General features: G+C 46.1%; 1 protein-coding gene across 1 annotated transcript in view; it reads right to left on the bottom strand.

The window, feature by feature from the left end:
• The window catches only part of FSTL4 (follistatin like 4), a 397,058-nt gene that overhangs the window by 336,435 nt on the left and 39,684 nt on the right, over positions 1-20,939 (bottom strand). The gene's annotated exons all lie outside the window — the stretch shown is intronic.

The raw sequence follows: 20,939 nt of genomic DNA on the forward strand, positions 1-20,939 counted from the left end.
CAAGCTTTTTTATCTGTATTTAAGCCAAACAGCTTCCCTAGGACGCAAGCAGAACCATCACCACCATTGCAGAGATGAGAAAACTAAGTCACAGAAGATGAAGGAACTTCCCCAAAATGACACAGCTGGTAAGTTGGATCAGATTCAGAACGTCCGCCAGCCTCTTGCTCTGCTACTGGCATTTGGGGAGAAGCAAGTGTGGGAACAGGATAAATCACAAGATAGTTTTTTATCAAATTACTAATGGAGAAGTAATGAGAACCCAATAACTACCAATTACAGAGGCAAGAGAAATAATAAAAATAATAAAGCGGAAAATGTACATAGCAAACAATTAAGGCTATTTTATTAAAACATTACTTGCTGCTCAGCAAACATTAATTCTTACCACACAAGGGCAGCAACTGTTTATCATCTGAACTTTGCACATTAAGAAAATGACAGAGAGAGTTAATAAAACCCTCCAAACTCTAGGACACTTCTGAGCCCCGATTAAAAGTTGCCCATGCTTGCTCTCAGCTTGAGATGCCATCTCTCATTAAACTCTAAATCAGCTCAGAGAACACACCATGTTTATTATTTTTCTAAAACCATGTGACTGGTTCCAGAGAAGCCAAGAGTATCTTTGGGATAAATACACTGATTAAAAAGATACTTTAAAAACGCCTTTTTTTTTTTTAACCCAGTGAACCAAAATATATAAATCAGAGCTATTCTGGTCTACTGAGTACTGTAAATGTGTATTTAGATGTAACAAAATATCATCTGGAAATATCTTTGGAAAGCAATTACTTTACAATATGCAAGGGGATGTCTTTTAAATGCTAAAACAACTGATCCATTTTAAGGACATAACTTTCATAAAGAAGCACCAATATTAATTACCAAGCTGGAAGTGTGCTGGCAAACTTAGAGTCTAGAGTGAATGTTTATAGATTGAGGCATAAATATCAGGAAATAAGACTGTACAGTGGAAGACAGAACTGCCTAAACCGAGGACCCAGTTCCAGACCCCAGCTTCTCCGGCGGTGCCCCAGGAGGTCTGGGCAGGTGAGGGTGCTTGGATCTCCCCACACCTTCACTCTACTGATACCACCTCTGTTGGGCTGCCGTGAACAAGTTGTATATCCGAGTGCAAAACGGGGGTTAAACACTCAGACACCTATGAGGCCAGACCGATACTTTAATGAGTGAGACCTTGGGGACTCCAACTTTGTTATATTTAGTTTTCAGGATGGCAACTGACACTGTGTCATGGTCAGGTTCATGTGTCAACTTGGCCAAGTGGTGGTACCTGTTTGTCTGGTTGGGCAAATGCTGGCCTGTCTGTGGCGATGAGGACATTTCATAGAATTAGATCATGATCACGTCAGCTGCATCCACAGCTTTTTCCATTTGTAATTAGCCAAGGGGCGTGTCTTCTGCAATGAGTGATGCTTAATCTAATCATGGGAAGCCTTTTAAGGAGGATTCAGAAGAGACAGACTCTTTCTGCTTCGGCTGGTGAGCCTCGCCTGTGGAGTTCGTCCAGACCCTTCATTAGAGTCACTGGCTTCACAGGTCGCCCTGCAGATTTTGGACTCTGCATTCCCATGGTTACATGAGACACTTTTATAAATTTTACATTTGCGAGTGTTCCCTGTTGATTCTGTTTCTCCAGAGAATCCTAACTAATACATCTTGGTACCAGGAGTGGTTCTTAAGGGACAGAATCTTAAAAATGGGTTTTTATGAATGGTTTTCTACTCTGACTGGGCTCAAAGGCACTAAGGACTCTGATTCCTGTAATCAGAATGATACTCCGAATCCATGGAGTGTGTTGGCAAAAGAGATAGTCAAAATATCACCATTTGATTCATCTAATGCTTTGCTTGTATGAAGCCAGGCTCTGGGGGATAATATTTTTGACACCTTTACAGAGTTTTGTGGAAATAAGAGATATAGAGATGTTGGCTGGTTGTTGTTAGATACACTGGATACTATTGGAGTGAAAGGGATGGGCTTAAGGCTTCAAACAAGAAGCTTAAGTGCCATCTGACAGATGTAGACGTTTCTATGAGTATCCTGAAGGAAAATCTTATTTCCTGTAGCTTCAGAATTGAGATCTTTGAAAATCAGACTCAGAGTCTTATTGTTAGAGTAGCAACTTTACAACATAAACTGAAATCTCAGTCTTCCATGGTGTCTGCTGTTAAAGTGAGGGCATTGACTGGAAAGGAGTGGGACCCTGAAAAATGGGATGGTGACATATGGATTGATAATGATGTCGGGGGTGAGGGTGAAACCCTAAATCATGCTGAGCCTTCTCTAGATAACCCTGTAATAGTTTTCCCTGAGGACATAGCTGCCCCACCTCCAGCCTGTTGGCCACAGAACCTCCTCCTGAAGGAATTAGCCCTAGAGTGATTAATCCTGTTTCACCAGATGAAACTACAAATGAAGGCCCTGAAGCAAATGGCTTGGATGATATTTCTAATTCTTTTCATGACCCACCCCCACCACCCCTCATTTCTTCCAGACCTATAACTAGACTAAAGTCTCAACAGGCTCCTAAAGTGAGGTACAAAGTATCACACACAAGGAGGTACGTTATACTCCAAAAGAACTTTGTGAGTTTTCCAATTTATATAGACAGAAATCAGGGGAATATGTATGGCAATGGATTTGAAGGGTGTGGGATAATGGTGGGAGGAATATAAGGCTTGATCAGGTTGAGTTTATTGATATGGGCCCACTAAGCAGAGATTCTGCATTCAGTGTTACAGCTCGAGGGGTTAGAAAAGGTATTAACAGTTTCTTTGGACGATTGGTTGAAAGGTGGCCCACGTTACCTGAGGTTGAAATGCCAGAACTGCCCTGGTATAATGTAGATGAGGGGATCCAGAGGCTTAGAGAGATTGGATGTTAGAGTGGATTTATCATGCAAAGCTTGCTCTTACACCCCAGGAATGTCTGGAGGATGCATCTTTTACCAGAACAGTGAGAAATAAAGTTGTGAGACTAGCGCCATCATCCCTCAAGAGCTCTGTGGTTGCACTTCTCTGTAGGTCAGATATTACTGTAGGAACTGCTGTCACTGAGCTGGAATCCTTAAACACAATGGGGATCCTGAGTTGGCAGAAACCAGGTGGCAGCACTTAATCGCCAAAGACAGGGTAGATGTGGCTATTATAATAGACAGCAAACTCAAAGCAGGCATCAAAATTATATGACTCGCAGAGATTTGTGGCATTGGCTAGTAAATCATGAGGTACCTAGACATACAATAGAAGGGCAGTCTACTAAATTCTTGTTTGAGCTGTATAAACAAAAGAGTTCTAGGCCAAGTGAACAGAAGTCTAAGCTGAGTTACAAAAACACAGAGTCACAGCCCCTTAATTTCCAGACTTGAAACAGTTTACAGACCCAGAGCCCCTTGAATGAAGGGGAGGCTGGGTCCCTTTGGGGGAGAACTCTGTTACACTGCCACAAGTTTACACTGTTACTCTTCCTTCAAGTCTTCCCCAAGGAGACCGACGGCCTTTTACCAGGGTAACTGTGCATTGGGGTAAAGGAAATGATCAGATACTTCGGGGATTATTAGACACTGGTTCAGAAGTGACATTAATTCCAGGGGACCCAAAACGTCACTCTGGTCCACCAGTCAGAGTGGGGGCTTATGGAGGCCAGGTGATCAATGGAGTTTTAGTTCAGATCCATCTCACAGTGGGTCCAGTGGGTCCCTGGACCTATTCTATAGTTATTTCCCCAGTTCCACAATGTATAATTGACATAAACATACTGAGAAACTAGCAGAATCCCCACATTGGCTCTCTAACTCATGCAGTGAGGGCTATTATGGTGGGAAAGGCCAAGCAGAAGCCACTAGAACTGCCCCTACCAAGCAAAATAGTAAATCACAAGCAATACTGGGTTCCTGTAGGGATTGCAGAGATTACTGCCACTCTTAAGGACTTAAAAGATGCAGGGGTGGTGATTCCCACCACATCCCCATTCAACTCTCCTATTTGGCCTGTGCAGAAAACTGATGGGTCTTGGAGGATGACAGTGGATTATCTTAAGCTCAACCAGGTGGTAACTCCAATTGCAGCTGCTGCTTCAGATGTGGTATGATTGCTTGAGCAAATCAGTACATCCGCTGGTACGTGGTATACAGCTATTGATCTGGCAAATGCTTTTTTCTCAATAGCTATTAGTAAGGAACACCAGAAACAGTTTGCTTTCAGCTGGCAGAGTGAGCAATATACTTTCACTGTCCTACCTCTGGGGTACATCAACTCCTCAGCCCTATGTCATAATCTTGTCTGCAGGGACCTTGATCATTTCTCCCCCCACAAGACATCACACTTGCCCATTATATTGATGATATCATGTTGATTGGACCTAGTGAGCAATAAGTAGCAACTACTCTAGGCTTACTGGTAAGCATTTACATGTCAGAGGATGGGAGATAAATCCAACAAAAATACAGGGGCCTTCCACCTCAGTGAAATTTCTAGGTGTCCAGTGGTGTGGGGCATGTCGAGATATCCCTTCTAAGGTGAAGGAGAAGTTGCTGCATCTGGCCCCTCCTATGACCAAAAAAGAGGCACAATGCCTAGTTGGTCTCTTTGGAATTTGGCGACAACATATTCCTCATTTGGGTGTGCTACTCTGTCCCGTTTATCAAGTGACCAGAAAAGGTACTAATTTTGAGTGGGGACCTGAACAAGAGGAGGCTCTGCGACAGGTCCAGGCTGCTGTACAAGCTGCTCTGCCACTTGGGCCGTATGATCCAGCAGATCCAATGGTGCTGGAAGTGTCAGTGGCAAATAGAGATGCTGTCTGGAGCCTTTGGCAGGCCCCTATAGGAGAATTACAACGCAGACCCTTAGGATTTTGGAGCAAAGCCTTACCATCTGCTGCAGATAACTACTCTTCTTTTTAGAAACAGCTTTTGGCCTGCTATTTGGCCTCTTTAGTAGAGACCGAATGCTTAATTATGGGCAACCAAGTTACCATGATACCTGAGTTGCCTATCATGAGCTGGGTGTTGTCTGACCCACCAAGCCATAAAGTTGGGTGTGCACAGCAGCACTTCATTGTAAAATGGAAATGATATACACAAGATAGGGCCAGAGCAGGTGCTGAAAGCACAAATAAGTTACATGAAGAAGTAGCCCAAATGCCCATGGTCTCCATTCCTGCCATATTACCTTCTCTTTCCCAGACCAGAGCTATGGCCTCTTGGGGAGTTCCTTATACTGAATTGACTGAGGAAGAGAAAACGTGGGCCTGGTTTACAGATGGTTCAGCATGATAGGCAGGTACCACCCGAAAGTGGACAGCTGCAGCATTACAACCCCTTTCTGGGGTGTTCTTGAGGACAGTGGTATGGGGAAATCCTCCCAGTGGGCAGAACTTTGAGCAGCACACCTGGTTGTTCATTTTGCTTGGAAGGAAAACTGGCCAGAGGTGCATTTGTATACTGACTCATGGGCTGTTGCTAATGGTTTGGCTAGATGGTCAGGGACTTGGAAAGACCATAATTGGAAAATTGGTGACAAAGAGGTCTGGGGAAGAAGTATGTGGATAGAGCTTTCTGAGTGGACTAAAAACATGAACATATTTGTGTCCCATGTACACCAGAGGATGACTTCAGCAGAGGAAGGTTTTTAATAATTAAGTGGATAAGATGACCCATTCTATGGATACCAGTCAGCCTCTTTCCCCAGCAACTACTGTCATTACCCAATGGGCTCATGAACAAAATAGTCATGGCAGTAGGGATGGAGGTTATGCATGGGCTCAGCAACATAGACTTCCAATTAACAAGGGTGACTTGGCTACAGCCACTGCTGAGTGCCCAATCTGCCAGCAGCAGAGATCCACACTCAGCCTCTAATATGGCACCATTCCCTGAGGTGATCAGCCTGCTACATGGTGGCAGGTTGATTACATTGGACCACTCCCTTCATGGAAGGGGAAGTGATTTGTTCTGACACATACTCTGGATATGGGTTTGCTTTCCCTGCACTCAATGCTTCTGCTAAAACTACCATCCATAGGCTTACAGAATGGCTTATCCATTGTTATGGTATTCCACATAGCATTGCTTCAGATCACGGAACACACTTCATAGCAAATGAAGTGTGGGAATGGGCACGTGCTCATGGAATTCTCTGGTCTTACCATGTTCCCCATCATCCAGAAGCAGCTGGATTGATAGAACAGTGGAATGGCCTTTTGAAAACTCAATTATGGTGCAAACTAGGAGGCAATACCTTGAGAGACTGGGGTAATGTTCTCCAGGAAGCTGTATATGCTCTGAATCAGCATCTGCTGTATGGTGCTGTTTCTCCCATAGCCAGGATCCATGGGTCCAGGAACCAAGGGGTGGAAATGGGAGTGGTACCACTCAGTATTATCCCTAGTGATCCACTAGGAAAATTTTTGCTTCCTGTCCCTGCAACCCTGTGCTCTGCTTGTCTATAGGTTTTACTTCCAAAATGGGGAATGCTTCCTCCAAGAGAAACAACAGTGATTCCACTGAACTGGAAGTTAACTGCCACCTGGTCACTTTGGGCTACTTATGCCACTGGATCAACAAGCCAAGAAGGAGATTACATTATTGTCTGGGGTGATTGACCCTGACTATCAGGGGGAAGTAGGACTGCAACTACACAATGGAGGTAAAGAAGAGTTTTCCTGGAATATAGGAGATCCCCTAGGGCATCTTTTAGTACTACCATGCCCTGTGATTAAAACCAATGGAAAACTGCAACAACCCAATCCAGGCAGGACTACCAATGGCTCTGAAACTTCAGGAATGAAGGTTTGGGTCACCCCACCAAGTAAAGAACCACAGCCAGCTTCCGTGCTTGCAGAAGGTAAAGGGAACATGGAATGGGTAGTGGAAGAAGGTAGTGATCAATATGAACTACAACCACGTGATCAGTTACAGAAACGAGGACTGTAATGCTGATTTGTTCGTGTTATACTATTTAAGTTGTAAGATATCAAGTTTAAGAATGAATGTTGCCCAAGGATTTGCGCCCTATTCTGGAGAGATTTAATGTGTTTCCAGTTATATGCAGGACAGTTGAGTATTGTTACATAAAAGAAAAAATGTGTGTGTTATTGTTTTTATTTGGAAATTGGATATGGTTTAAGGTGATATATATATATATATATATATATCAAATATAGCAAAATCACACACACACATATATATATATATATATATATATATATGGCTGCCAAGTTGACAAGGGATGGACAGTCATGGTCAGGTTCATGTGTCAACTTGGCCAAGTGGTGGTACCTGTTTGTCTGGTTGGGCAAGTGCTGGCCTGACTGTTGAGATGAGGACATTTCATAGAATTAAATCATGATCATGTCAGCTGCATCCACAGCTGATTCCATCTGTAATCAGCCAAAGGGGTGTGTCTTCTTCAATGAGTGATGCTTAATCTAATCACTAGAAGCCTTATAAGGAGGATACAGAAGAGACAGGCTCTTCCTGTTTCAGCTGCTGAGCCTCTCCTGTGGAGTTTGTCCAGACCCGCCATTGGAATCGTCAGCTTCACAGCCTGCCCTGCGGATTTTGGACTCTGCATTCCAATGGTCATGTGAGACACTTTTATAAATTTTATATTTGCGAGTGTTCCCTGTTGATTCTGTTTCTCTAGAGAACCCTAACTAATACACTGAGTCTCAGTGTCAGGGCCCCCAGGAGGTGGGGTGGGCCGTGGCAAATGCGAGAGCACACGCAGCCCCCCATGCCCCGCGCCCTCCACCCCCGCTCCCAGACTGCCCACTGTCACCGGGAGGCGTGTGGACAGGGTCACCCAAGCCCTGCACTTTCTAAGGCGACCTGCACATTTGGATCTGGATGTAAAATTTCCTATTTTTAAATGTTGGTAACTGATTCAACTCAAAATATAAAAACAAAACAAAAAACCCTCTGCAAGCCAATATTATATAAATCAAATAGAACATGCCTGCAGGCTGAGCCTGGCCATCAGTTTGTGACTTGTCCCACAAAGCAAAGCTGGAACAGAAATCAGGTCATTGCTCTTAGGAGCAGCCTGTGTTTGGTTTTCTTTCAGAGAAGTAGACACGCTTTGACAGTCCCCAGTTAGGGTGAGACGCAGCTCAGTGGATGTTCTGTGACCACCTGAAGACCCCAAATGATTTGGGGGAGGGGGGCAGTGTTTGTGAAGAAAAAGGGAACAAAGCACCAACAGTGGAGGCTCAGGCATTAGCCGGCAGGCAGCAGAGGCACTTGTGAGCCAAGTCTTTTCTGGGTCTCAGGGAGCAAAACCACAGAATTCCTACAATTTGTAGGGTGCAGGGAAATATGGGCAGTCTCCTGTCGTGCCATTCCAGCTGTCCAACCAGAGTTGCCATTTAGTCTTTGCCATCAGATCTTTTCATCTGCAAAACAGAACTCTCCCACTGACCTGCAGAGGGCATGGGAGAGAGGGCGAGCGCCCAGTGCTGCTGCAGCTCACTGTGCACCAAGAGGGAAGAAGCCCAGGTTTGCCTGCCAGACCCACAGCGGGACCAGCAGAACCTGTGCTCTGAGGCACCACAACAGTTTCAGAGTCTGGCCTCAGCTGCAGCTTTTCCCTGCTTTCCTCTATCGCCCACTCCTATCAGATCAGCCAAGGGGAACCTGCTCTTCCCAAGCTTTTCAAAGGCAGGCCATTTCGAAATGGCCTTCCAGATCTGCCTTGGAGATGAGAGTCCTCGGGACCAGGCTCCCACGGAAGCTGCACCGTGAGACAGAGGGACAGCCGGTCACAAAGGAGTGCCCTTCAGTCACAGGCAGGGGCAGGCACAGGCCTCCAGCTAACAAGCATCAGCCACTTGGTCACTAATCCCCTTCTAACAGGTCACAGTGTCCGGCCACAGTGCACTGCTCTGAGTCTTAAAGAAACTTCCTCAGCAAAGCACAGGGCTAGGGTGGAATATTGTCACCACGGCCTCCTTCCCATTTGCTGCCCACCCTCCCACTCCACCAATATCTGGAAATATTTTAATCAAAAGTCAAAACAGAGGAACCAGAAAACTCAGCCAGAATCCCCATCACTGGGAAATGGTGGCTGTGACACCCTGGAGAGAAGGGAGAAGCTGGTCCCAAGGAGGAAAAAATAGCCAGAGAGCCCAGAAGCAGGGCAGACACCCTGGGGAGGGCATGCTCACTGCCATGCAGATCATCTGGGCAGACTTCTCGGAGGAGGTGATGCGGCCCTGGAGATTGGCTTTGGGACGGGCCCTGTAAACCCGGGGCTGATACTGGGGGAGGAGCAGGGGTGACTGGAGCAGAGCGCCGGGCCCATCCTGCCTCTCTCTTTCTCAGATGATCTAAATGGGGCTCGACCGTACATTGCTACCACATTCCACACGCCCCGGACCCGTGATGCGTGTGTCCTGCTGGGTCCCGCTGTCAGCGGTGGGTAAACACTGAGCTCATCAATGTCAAACGGCATTTGCATTTCTGAGATGGCTTCATCTGCCCCGTCTCCCAGGACTCTTCAAACCAAAATTTGAAATTTGGACAGATGAGTCAGCTCTAGACAGCTCCACTTCCAGAAATCTCATGGGGAAAAACAATGATTTATTTCCTCAACAGACAGTGCTGAGCTTATTATTATTATTATTATTATTATTATTATTATTATTAAATAAAAATCTAGAAAAAAACCTACTTATCCACCTTCTCATCTTTGAAAGGCATGCAATTTGTTGGAAGACATATGGAAATATTTGTCATTCCTTATAGTTTAAATAGCTTTCATTCACCCATTCAAAGCACACTTCACAATGAATTATTTTGTTCATTAGAAATTCTGCAGCAGAACAGCGAGACGTTTGGACTGGGGAGAGAGTCAGGAGGTTAGCATCTGGAAAAGGATGCAAGAATCATACACCATGCTGCTGGGTTCACCCAAGCTCCCTTTGGATGATTAAGGCAGGGTCTGAATGGAGTCCACGGTTTGGATTTCAGTTTCAGGGACATCTGCAGCCATCAGAAAATGCTGCAGAATCTCTGGCCTGGGAAGCATCTGTGTCTGGGATTCCTCTCATGGAGCTTCTGACACCCAGTAATGAATGGGTTTTTCTGGCTCTATTTTAAACTTTCATCGTTTTAAACCATGAAACATGTCAAGTGATAATTAAACCTCACCACAGACAGGTAGTGTGAAAATGATTAGCTTCTAGCATTTCCCTCACTCACATTTAGAATATACTGAATTCCCAGGGCATGGGATCATTACATTGACAGATGAGAAAAGTTGTCTTTACAATAATTTATTTTTAAAAGAACCAAAATAGGATTAAAAACTCTGTTATTCCACTGGGTGTTAATATGAAAACTTCTGCTATAAACTAATTTTTAGAGAGGAAGCCTGGTGGAAAGAGTAGAAAGCTCACAGTCATATTCTCCAGCTCTGCCTCAACTAGCTGTGTGACCTGGGGTAAGTCCCTTGCCATCTCTGAACCTTGGTTTCCACATCTGACAAGTGCAGAGGCTAGTATTTTCACTATGCCTTACTCACAGGTTTTCCTGAAGGTATTAAATGAGATGACAAATGAGAAAGCTCTTTGAGAGGAAAAACAGTCTGGTAACATTATTCAAGCAGAAGTTGTTATTATTTTAAATTCTGTTTGGGGGGTGGGGAATGACATGTTAGCACCGCTTTACAGCTCTGCTCTCTTAAAAAAAAAACATAAAAAACCTCAACTCATTTTATATTCAGCTGAAGTTTCTAAGCATGAGATTAGATCTGACCATATCAGATAAAAGAAAAAAAAAATCCCCTTTTAGCCACGGCACTCCCCTTTTGTGTCCAAGTCTGCAGTGACTCTCACATACGATAAAAATTCAAATGAATCAGCCAAACAGCTGGACGTGAATACTTCTTCCCGCATTAAAAAAAAAAGAGAGAGCAAATAACCACTAAAATTAGTAAAACAAACAGACTGAAATGTATTTTTACTCCCACAACGCATTTATCAAACCTGTGATTTTTTTTTGAGTCCCATTTCTTCTGCAGCGGGCCAGTGTCTGGGGCCCTGGAGGGCAGCGGGAGTGACCTCTAACCTCGAGGGAAATTCAACTGCAGAATGATTTGAGTCCATACTTTGAATATGAACAGAATTATACAAATGTTGTTGAATTTCCACAGAGAATGTTTTCCTGAATGACCTCAATTAAGTCCATTTTAATTCTTTAATCAATTTCCTATAGAGTTCCAAGTGTTCCCCCCTCCCCACCCTCTTTTGTTTGCAAACTAAAGCTTGCAATGCCTACCTCAGAGGGTGTTTATGAGAATTAAGTAAGATACTGAATGTGAAAGTGTTTCCATAAAGGACTTTACCAATATAAGGAATTTATATTAAAGGAGTGAAGCAAGTCTTTTGCCCCTAAACTGTCTAGAAAGCGTGGACACACAGGAAGCCTGCACAGCCTCTCCGGTCACATATCAGGCCAGGGCCACACCATGCCTGTTTGAAAGCAGCCAGCCTGCTCAGGACCCACTACATCCTTCCCAAGAACGTAGGCTGTCCCTTCTGCAAAATGGGAAACACTCATTTCTGATAAATGTCACCAAGGTAAATACTGAAGTTACTTCTGGGGGAAGATTTTGCTCATTCACTAGGGCTGAGGGAAGGAGAATATATCTGATGTCCAAAATGAACATTGGCACGTGGCACCGAGGATGCTCATGCATCTCATGGGTCCCTCCTGCACCTACCCCCGGGGACAGTGGTGAAAGAGCAGGAGACCCAATCCCTGGAGGCAGCTGGGATGAAAAGTGCCCTGCATAGGTTATCAGGGATGTGAGTTCAAATTCACGCTCCATTATATACCCCTGTGACCTTGGGTAAACAAGGAGATCTGACCTCGGATTTCTTCTTTGAAAACGGGAAGAGAATACCCTTTCCCCCAAAATGCTAGAGGAATTTTAGCCAAATCCTAGCTTGCCTTTGAGGCACCCCAAATCCCTTTGGGGAAATGGGTATCACAGACACCCAGATGTAAAAGAAGCAGTAATATGTACAGTGGATTTTCTTCCTTCCAACATCCATATCCCCCATTCCAGCAGAGCCCCAGTTGTCTCAAGAGAACCCACCTGCATCCCGCTCTCAGTTCATGCTGTCCTGGTGGCAGGACCCAGCCTGGGACTCGGACTTAGCGCAGCAGTGCATGGGACTCCCCCGGCCTCATGACTGCCCGCATGGGGGACGTGTGAGCCAACACTGCCTGTGCCGGCCTGAAGCCACCATGTACCCTAGAAAGCCATGTCCTTTAATCCTCACCCTGGTACCCCAGCGCACCCCACTTAGCTCAGGGACACCTCCGTTAGCACCCACACACAGCCCTAAAGGAAAGCTAAGGGTGCTGCTCACCTATTCCACAGGAACTATTTCTTCATTCGGAGTAGTTACGGTCAAACGGGGTACACAGGAGTGGCTTTTGAGGCACGGCAAGGGTGAGCAGGCAGCTGAGAGGCAGGGACTCCCCACAGTGGCCTCCAGAGATGGGCAGGTGGGTGCCCACTGTCCCAGGTATACAGGTGCACCTGCGCTGGGCACCACCCCACCATTCCGGCCATGCTCAGATGCCAGCCCACAGGCTGAGGGACAATGTCGACACCCTACAGAGCCAGCGGCCAGTCCGGACCGATGCATTCCCATGGCACCTGCTCCCCAACTCCTTGAAGGGCTCAAGGCCAGCCAATCTTCCCTCGGGCTGAGGTCATCAGCCTGAGGCATTTCCAGGAACCAGCAGCAGCTCTGACCAGGAAGAGGAGTCTGCAGAGCTATGGGTGACGGTCTCCCGATCCGGTGCCCCTGACCCACAAGCGCTCTCCAGGAGCTCGTGGCTCCTTCTCCAAGGCCGAGGCGCACACCAGGGGGCCAACGTGCACACCAGGGGGCCAACACGACGCCCTGGCCACAGCCTCGGGAGGAAAGGGCACCAGGCAAGGGAGCGCGGGCTTCCCCGGGGCGCCCTGATTTAGAAGATTCTCTCAGCTTGCAGACCGTTCCCAGTTTCGGCTCTGCTTCTGCAGAAGCAGACAGATGAAAGGTTTGTTACGAGAAAATGTGATCTGGAAATAATGAGAAGGCAGTTGTGGTGGCTTTTTAAAGAGTTTTTGAAAGATGAACTAATTCTGATGACAAGAAATGAATTAGAACATAATGGTCAGTTGGATTCTGAACCTCATTTCCTAATAAAGAAAGATTGCCGAGCAGCAATGAGACAACACAGACAGAAACAAATGGCTTCTAAGTCACAGGTAATTAACCCCAGAGGCTCTGCCAGCGGCCCTTTAGTGTTGCCCAGGCAAATGGCTTAATGAGGTCTGAAAAGGACGCCAGTGTTTATGTGGAGAAGAAAATTTTCAGGATTCCTGAAAAGTAGAGTAACTTCTTCCTGGCTTGGGGGCCAGGCAAGGAGTGACGAGGACAAATGGTGGCCTTGACTTCTGCTGGGACCCGGGGGAAGAGAGGGAGCTTCCTGGGCAGAGACGGAACCTGCGCGGGTCTAGGGCAGGTGTCATCACCTCCTTCCCATCACTTCATGGGGCAGGTTAAGGGTGCTACAGGGTGCCACAGTCCTGTGAAGGGCTCACCTTTTTGTCCTTATGATTTGCAGTGGTTCATGCTCTATGGAGAACACAGCTCTTTCCTTACAAATTCCAGAGAGGGACCTATGCCAAAACTGTGCCAATGGCAAGCCCCAAGGACACTCCTTCACCAGCACAAATGGTCACACAGGTGGTGACTGTCCTGCCCTCACCAAGGCCCGACAGTGAGTGTTCCCAGCCCACCCTCAGAGACTGAGCTGGCTTGTGCCTTTGCAGTACTCTTCAGCAAAGGGGCCCTCACTGGTCGGAAAGAGCAGAACAGCACTCTGAGGACGGTCCTCGAGGGCAGTGAGGCTTCCACTAGCACCGGGAGGAAGGTAAGAAAAGCCTGTAGGACAAGAGTGGGATCCCCAGCCAAACAACCTAGAAGACCCCGTCCCTGAGATTTTATTTTATGAGAAATGGAGGCAGGACACAGAGCTGGGAAAGCCCTGAGCCATGGCGATTAGATGCCAATTAGATTAGGACATCTAATGCTGTATTCTGTGCTTGCTGTGTGTAAGGCACAGGGGACCCTAGAAGGGAGAGGCTAGACCCTTGCTCTCCCATAAGTGACACCTGCACAGCAGTATCAGGGCTGCCCTAGAATACAGGTGACAACCACCAGGTGAGTGATGGGTGCGGTGGAATCACATACATTCAACCCACATGGCACCTGTGGCTACCACGTCTGCCCTGAGCTGTATACACTACACAGTCCTGCTTCTTCCGAAACACTGGAGAGAACTTAAATCAGCCCGGGGAGAGAAAGGGACAGCCAATTACCAGAGCCTGGGAAACTTTTGAGCAAGGAAGATCCTGTGCCGGGGCAGAAGAGAGAACCAGGATCCTGCGGGCTGCCTTAGTTTGTGTGTCGGTCCAAGTGCTTAGAAGCTGTGGGTAGTTTGTGAGACAGAAGCTTGGGGTTATTTCTAGCTCGAGATGCTTTGTCCTCTGGAAAAGCCCATATCTGCACTCACTGTCGTGGAGATTTATCATGATACACTAATTGAAAGACAACATGAAGGGTCAGTAGCTATGATGCTTAAGGACAATTTCTGATCCCAGTGCTCATAAAGCCCCTGCCCTGGGGGAAGAAGTTTTATGTGTGTTCATCCTTAAGCTCTGACAGACACCACCCAGGAGAGGGCTGTTGGGTTCTTCTGATTGTGAAATGAGAGCATTGGAACAAAAAGTTATATGCTCTGTCAGAAGGGAAGGATAGGAACGGACTATGTTTAAAATCATTGGTCAAGGGAAAAATCAACAAGGCAACGATCACAGGTAGGTCTGACTGGAGACAGAGGAGTGGACCTGGTGACCTGGGACACTCTTCATCCTTTACCTACAGCCAGATCTATTGACGCAGCATAAGAACAGATACATGGGAAATGACCATCCTTCACTGAACACTATTATACCACATACTGTGCCAAATGCTCTACACATACAATCAATACCCCCAACATCCCCATGGGGTGGTGTGAGGGGTAGTAATTGTGTCTGCCTGGCATCCATCCTTCGGGGAAACCATCTGTCTCTGCTCTGCATGGTTTGGGTGAGGGTGGATTTGCAGATTCCAAGGTGAGAACATTTGAATCAGGCCCGACCAATCACAGTATTCCATGCCCTCCAGCTGCAGTGATTGGTTCACAGATGGAGCCATGGCGCAAGTCCAGCCAATCAGAGTCCTTGCTAGAATTTTCTGGTATCATTCTTCAGGAAAAGGTGTTCATCCTTCTTTGGGTTGGGGAGCAGCAAGGACTCTGAGAGCTGGAGCTGCCTGTAGCTTCCGGCAGGGCTGCCTGGATGAAGCTGATTTGTCAAGAGAAGAAAGAAAAGGGAGAGCAAGAAAGAACCCCTATTTGAGCTGAGCCTCAATCCAGATCTACCCTGGCATTGAAATCTTCAGTTTCATGAGTCGTCCAAATTTAAGCCAGTACATTCTGGGTTTCAACAACAAAGAGTCTGACTAACACAATCTCTTCTTTCACCTTTTCCATTTTTGTTCAGAAAGGTGCAGTAACTTACCCAAAGTCACATGGAGATGGCATTCTACTCCTTGCTGATTGGTCACAATTAAACGTGGCTACCAAACCATTATACTCAAATGGAACAGTAGCCAGCCTGCTGTAGCGTATGTCTCATCCCATGTGGGTTAACCAGGTACAATTTACTTTCTCAGCAGCTGAAAAAAGGAAGCTCTCCCCAGAAAGAGCCAGTTTATATGGGGTCAGGAGTGGAAGGAGACAGATGTCACTTCTGACTTTGGGGAGCCCAGCAGCTACTGAACAAGCAATGCGCCACTGTGCAAAAGTGAAGGCAGGGAAGGGGAGGGAAATGCCATCACTGTCTCCGTGTTTTACTCAGGATTTTCCAGAGAAACAAAACCAAGAGGATATGTATACATACAAATACAACGAGATTTATTATAGCAGTTGGCTCGTGTGACTGTCCGAATTCTGTAGGGCAGGTTATAGATTAAGAACTTGAATGAAGGTTTTGATGAATTCCCCAGGAGAAGCTGGCTAGCTGAAGTTGAGAAATTCTCTCTGCTAAAATGATCAGTTCTCCTTTTAAAGCCTTCAACTGATTGGATGAGACTTCTCTCACAGCTAAAGGCTTTGCTACTGCAGATGTAATCAGCCACAGATGCGATCAATTGACTGATTTAAATCCCTGAAATACACACACAGTAATAATCGGGCCAATGCTTGCTTGACCAAACACCTGGACACTATCACCTACCCAAGCAGACACGTGAACTTAACCAACCCACGCCAAATGGCAGCCTTGAACTCATAAGGACCCATTGCCCTAGCACTGTCAAGTCTGGATGCCTCCCTTTTAAATTTCCTACATCTGTAGCCCTTAAAGAAGTTACCTCTAAAGAGCCCAGGAGTTTATTGATCTGTTTCATCAAAGAGAGTCAGCCACTTCACATTATACCAAGGGAGATTATTATGCAGGCAACCGTGAGACCCAGAAAACATCTGCTAAACAAAATCGAAATGAATGGTAAACAGAATGCAGTTCTTGGTAGCTGCAGTTCACCCAGATGTAGAGTGCTATAAAGAGGCTATTAGAGGCAGCTGCCAATTAGGAACTAATTCCAAGGGCTTTCAGGAAGTGAGGCTCCAGCTGCACACCCAGGACTGGGAAGTCATGTTTACTTGGGAGATGGGCATCGCTAAGGAGCCCAGAGCATGTGGCTGCGCTCTCCTGCTTCCTTTTCCCCGACCACAGCAGCATCCCGCCCGCTCCCCGTTTCCCTCGCAGCTCCTGCCCAAAGTCATGCCAGGCTCGTCTGGTGCGGAACGTGGGACTGGGCCAGCTTCGTGAGAGCCGATAATGCACCGTGACATCGGTGCCCACCCCAGACTCACAGCCCCTAATCACAGCACAATCACAGACATCTGGAATAGCTTACAGATCACCCCATGCTCCTAGGAGATGACTGACAAGGGCTGAATTATCCCAGCCACTTGCTCGGTTCACTCAAGTATTCTCTCACGGCTGTAATTCAGCGTGATGGGATCAGTTAGAGAAAAGTACTAGTTTGAGCAGATGAATTCTGGCATTTACAATCAGCACCAGCCCTTGGAGTGGACACTGAAGTGTCTTGGAGAGGTGAGGTTTGCATCTTTTGCTGAAGCTTCAGCAAAGGTTGGAATTAAATGTGAGGTGTCTGGGGGGAGGCGTACAAGCATTAGTAAGCTGGTAAAGACGCAGCCGTCTCTTCTTCCCCACACAGCCAACACAGGCGGGCCCGGGGTGTGAGAGCCGCACAGGACAGATCAAAGGGAGAAAGTCTTCATCCACCTGGGAAAGGGATGTGTCCCTTCCATTAAGACACCATACTAGTCTGCCACTCTCGGTTCTCCTGAGAGTCCTTACCACAAAAGAAAGCAAGCCCCCTTAGGAGTTTTCCTCCACGGGCTCTACTCAGGTCTCTGGGCTCAGCCAACAGACACACGCAGAAGCCCTTGGGTGCTACGGAGCAAGATGGAGCTATTTAAGCACCGTCACCCATCATAGGGCAGTTCAGTGCAACAGAGAGGGGTGTCATCCCAGAGGGACACCTTGTTCCTACTAAAAGTTAACAAGGAAAGAAGGAGCCTCTCGTGTCAAAGGTGCAGGGTTCTACCTTTCTGCTCTCATCCCGGGTTACTAAAGGGCAGCAGAGCCCAAGAAGGTATGACCATTACCACTACTCTCCCCGTGCTCCACATGCATAGCCCTTGGAAGACAGGGTGCCTCCGGGTGGCCTTGCCCTGGGCACACTGAGGAAGCTCCCCCCCTTCCTGGGTCCTCTAGAGCAGGGCTTACAAAGGGCGCCGCATTGAAGGCCAGCCCAGAAGTGCCTGAAAACAACAAAAATGAGAAATTGGGAAATGCCGCATCTTACAACCCCCACATTTGGCATATTGATGAGAATCACATTTAGCATATTAGAAGCCCCGATAGGTTCTGAAATAACAACAAGAATAAGAACAAAAACTAGCTCAAGTTTATTGACCTGGCACTTGCCAAGCCCATGTGAACACAGAGCTCCGTCACCATGTATCACTCAGCAGGACCCAGTGGCAGGAAAGGCCCACGGAGCCCTCCCTAAAAGGGGCCTTTCCAGAGCCAGAGGGCTTGGTGTCCTACCTGTATATCACTGGGGCAGGATCAGAGGAAGAAGAAAACACACACACTGAATTCGCAACTTTCACTAAATTCAAGAGACAATTACTGAGAAACGCCTGTGTGGGGCTGGGGGTAAATGAGGGCAGGGTCTCTGCTTTCAGGAAATGGAAAACCTGATAAGAAACCATATTGCTCAGGTAAGATACAATAAGCTAAACCCTTCAGGGAAGAGAATTGGAAGGGGTAAGGAAGAATTGGGGCTTGGCAAAGATGAGGGACAAAGGGCATGGGGCTTGGGGGGGACAGTGTAAGAAAGGCCAGAGGCCAGAAAGCAGGAGGACACCTGGGAAGCATTACCCCACTGCACTCAGGGTTGTAAGCAGAGAATGGAGAGGTGAGGCAGAGAGAGGTCTCAGGCCCCCGGGATGGCCAGTCACCCTAACACTCCCCAACAGCTTGGACTCTATTTCTACCTATAATGTTAGCCACTCCTACCTCACAGAATCAGTTAAGTATGTCCAAAAGCAATGGAAACGTGGCACTGATATTCCCGAATTAGATGTGCTACTAAAACAAGACAACAGCAAGAAGACATCTGAGATTCACTGGTTATGAGACTACCTCTCCAGACCCAAAGGCTTTGCTCAAAGATCCTGGGGCTGGTAAACTGGGCAGAAAAATTCAGAGGTTTATATTTTGCATCTCTTCCAATTCCAGGTGAGGTCGTAGCTAAGGAAACCAACGTGAAATGTTTGTTGCTGGACAATAATGTCATATTTCTGCTTATAGGAATAATAATTTACTGAAATATTCATAGTGCCTCTATTATCTGTGTTCTCATGCACTGCTGTGGAGAATATTAATAACCCCACAAACCAAGTTAATGATCTCATGAACCCCAAAACACCTGGAGACCACCTGCAGTGCCCAACCCTTCCCTGCCTCCCTGCCAGGTTAGAACCACTCACATTAAGAGGCTGGAATATTTCAGGAATCTGAACACTCAACTTTGACAGGAATAAGCAAGAGAGATTATCAGCCTATTCACGAAAGGAAGGAAAAGTTTATGTGATGTCAGGGAAAGTTTTTTATGCCAGTCCCAAAGCCTACTCCCAGTCAGTCAGCCATGAGAGCCGATGCTCCGGAGAGGAGGATGGAATGGATGGACAGGACACCACCTGGTCATGGCTGTGCTCATCTTTCAGGCACTCTCCATCCTCTGGAGATTTGGAGCCCTAAACTCAATCAGGCTTTTATACACCTTTGAGTAAAAATATACATGGATCTTTTATACCCCTAACCTTATTATTTAGAGATATTTCCAACCCATGAAAGTAAGAGCCCATAAAGGTTAAGTTTGTATGCGATGCCATAATGCAAATTAATTCCAAACTTTTACATTCAGGGGTACTGACATAAAGAGAATATTATTCAAACCAAGGTTCATGGTGACTTATCCTCTCCTTGTAACTACTTCCCTCTACTCTACATGGTCAATGTGCCCATTGTGGATATGACTTTCAATAAAAACCTTACCTTATCTTCTCTGCCCATCTTCATATGTTTTAATTTGGTTTTGATATCAATGCCATTTGTCCTAGGGGTGCACTTCAGAGTCCAAAACCAAAGACAATGGAAAATAGGAATGGAAGTTAAAGGTTCATCCTGGAGCAGAAGCTCTCAGAGCTTTTCAGTAAAGGACTCCAGAACCATGGACAGCGACAAAATCCAGTATTTTGCACATCCACCAGTACAATATGGAAAGTTTGGGTCTCCAAGCTCTAGAAACACACTCTGGTGACATGGTCATCCTAGTCTGCCATTGTGGCACATAAAATCACAACTAACCAAGAGGCAAGAGTATGTTATATTTAAGAGTCAATGTAGAAGTTTCTTGCTTTTTTCTGTGGCAGACAACACCACAGAGAATGTCTTGGTGGAGGCTAAAACCAAAGGCCAGTCTAGACCAAGATTCACTTTGGTTTCTGACTTTATCCTCCAATCCCTTCAGTAAAGGGATGGTTGGTGATGATTCCATAAATCAGCCAAAAGACGTACTGCTGTTAGAGACTAGATACTGCTGAAGGTGAATAAGGGAAACCTCAATTACCAACTAGAGATTTGAAAAATTACCACCCATATATATTCCCCTCAGAGACCAGAAAAAATATATACTAGAGAAGTGTTGGCAGAGAAAAACAGAACATAATGGAATTGTTTTCAAAGGGAAAATTAATTGGTTGCTTCTATTTCAAGTTAGCTGAAGCTGTAAAAATCTAATCAGAAATATTTTTTACAGTGCATTTCTTCCCTGATATTGAAATACCTCAAAATATAAACTACTTTTTATTGTTAATGTTGTTTGTGCTGAGTGAAACTAAATAATTACTTCAAATTTCACTTAAAAATGAGGCTTCTTTTCAAGAGACTGTAAACATGATCGTGAGTAAGTTCCCCCAAACTCCACCTCTGATACTTGAAAGTAGAAAACATAGTTCTTCCAAGCAAACCTGGGCTTCAGTTCTTATGATCCCTAGCGACAAATGCCAAATAGTCAACACCCAGAAAAGGCTGACAGAAATTTCAAAGAACAGGCTTTCCACGAGTTTGAAGTTCATCTTAGTTTCAAAACACTGCTTCCAAAATGTCAACACAGAATGAAATGGGTATGAGCACATTTTC

This window comes from Tamandua tetradactyla, chromosome 20 (genome assembly GCF_023851605.1).
Source record: "Tamandua tetradactyla isolate mTamTet1 chromosome 20, mTamTet1.pri, whole genome shotgun sequence".
Lineage (NCBI taxonomy): Eukaryota > Metazoa > Chordata > Mammalia > Pilosa > Myrmecophagidae > Tamandua > Tamandua tetradactyla.